Source organism: Geotrypetes seraphini, chromosome 4 (genome assembly GCF_902459505.1).
Source record: "Geotrypetes seraphini chromosome 4, aGeoSer1.1, whole genome shotgun sequence".
Taxonomy (NCBI): domain Eukaryota; kingdom Metazoa; phylum Chordata; class Amphibia; order Gymnophiona; family Dermophiidae; genus Geotrypetes; species Geotrypetes seraphini.
The window spans coordinates 236,953,516-236,955,471 of NC_047087.1; positions in this window are offsets into that span (position 1 = coordinate 236,953,516).

Sequence of the window (1,956 nt, forward strand, 5' to 3'; positions counted from 1 at the left end):
CAGTTGGGCTTAGTCCAGCAAGTTTCCAGGTTGGGTATTTTTTTCGTATCATAGGAAAAATAGCAGATGAAAAAACTGGAAACTCACCGAACTAAGGGTTCCTTTTATGAAGGTGTGCTAGCGTTTTTAGCACGTGCTACAGTGCCGTGTGTTGTAACCCTGCGCTACATGCAAACTACTAATGCCAGCTGCATGGAGGTGTTAGCGTCTAGCGTACAGGGCATTGTAGCACGCGCTAAAACCACTGGGCGCACCTGGATGGAGGATATGTGGTTTAACTTGCTTTTTTACCAAACTTTTCAAACCACCTTCCTAGTAGTTAAAAGTTAACTTCTTTTGAGCTATTCTGGAAATAACAACATTTTACGAGAAGATCTGGTCAGTTATCACTTCAGGGAGCATTTTAATAACTTCTATTTACCGAGAAAGTTAGTGTTTTATTTTTATTAAAGGACTTTGCATTCTTTCCTTGTTAATGTTTTCAGGCCTCCCTCTTTTAATTTTACATCTCAAAGCAGCTTCTAACTATAATAAAAACCACGGGATAATTCCTCCTTTAATTTATGGATCTAACTAATGAAATGTCCCTAAACCATGATTTAGTTCTAGTTAATTTTAGATCTTTGGCATTATTAAGGGACACCCCATGGAGATGCATGCAGTTAATGTTACTTATATTTTATTAAATTCTCTTTAAAAATCCAAGAAATAATTTTATGAGTGATATTTTTTAATATATATTGAAATTATTACATTAATCTATGGGACTGATAGTACTATATTACCATCATGTGTTTGACTTTTTTCAGCTTTGCGATTTCTGTTTAGTGCCACATAAGGTGGCATTTATCTCACATACTCCCTCCTCCTTTTTACAAAGCTGCGCTGGTGGCTGTATAGCAAAAGCCCTGCAGCCCTTCAAATTTCTATGTACTTTGGGGCAGTTACTGCAGCGGCAGCTGCGCGTGACTTTGTAAAAGGGGAGGGGGAGTGAATATTTTCTGAAAATTCATATAAAAATAGTGCCAATGCCACGGTAAACCAGTGCTCCTCCTGTGCCACCCTAATTAATATTTTTTTATCCCGTGATATGTTTTGGGTCAGTGACTACACTTTCCAGATCATATTAAGCCGAAGGGAGCAAAGGTAGACAAAATCCACCTCTGATGTCAGGATAGGTACCAGGTGGTGCTGAAAAGTTCTCAGCTCAACCAACCAGTTTCCTAAATTCTGAGCTGAAGAGGATGTTATGTTATTTCGTTAAAGTGCCAATTTGCAGAAACAAAATTCTGTTTTTGGACATTGTTTCAGATCATGGATTGAACCATATCCTCGTCATTCTCTGAGAACCTTTCGGCACTCCCTCGTAAAACTCCCCAGTTAAAAGCATTTTTTAAAATTATTTTTGTAATATGATTAGCACTGTTATATGCGAAGGCTTGTGTGCATCTTTGTTAAAGTGATTCCGTTTGTCATCCTTCTGCACCTTTTGTTAATTCAAACTGACGCAGTATTGCTGTTGGCATTGCAACTTTTATCATTTAAGCATTGTTACGGTACTTGACAGTCCCTCTGTATAGAATACGAGTCTTTGTTATGACGTTTCACAAAATGACAATATTCCATCATTGTGTTCTATTGGCCTAAGTGGCGCCCACTGCAAAAAAAACTCTCCACCCCCCCCCCCCCCCGAGTACCAAAGTTTACCTTAACCAGGACTTGCAGCAGTATCAACTCTTCTCCTCTCCAGAGTGGGAAAGTAGGCGTTCGCCCATTGGCTGCAGCCTCAGGGCTGCTAGACTTTGATTGGCGAAGGTGATTTTCCCCTAGAACGCGGAGATGACTATGGGAGGAGCAAGGGCGGAGCGTCCTTGGATTTGCCCCCGCCTCCCTCTCTCCCTAGTGTGCTTTCACGGTTCCTTCCGAAGGCAGACGGTGCCGTGCTGCGGTGCGAAA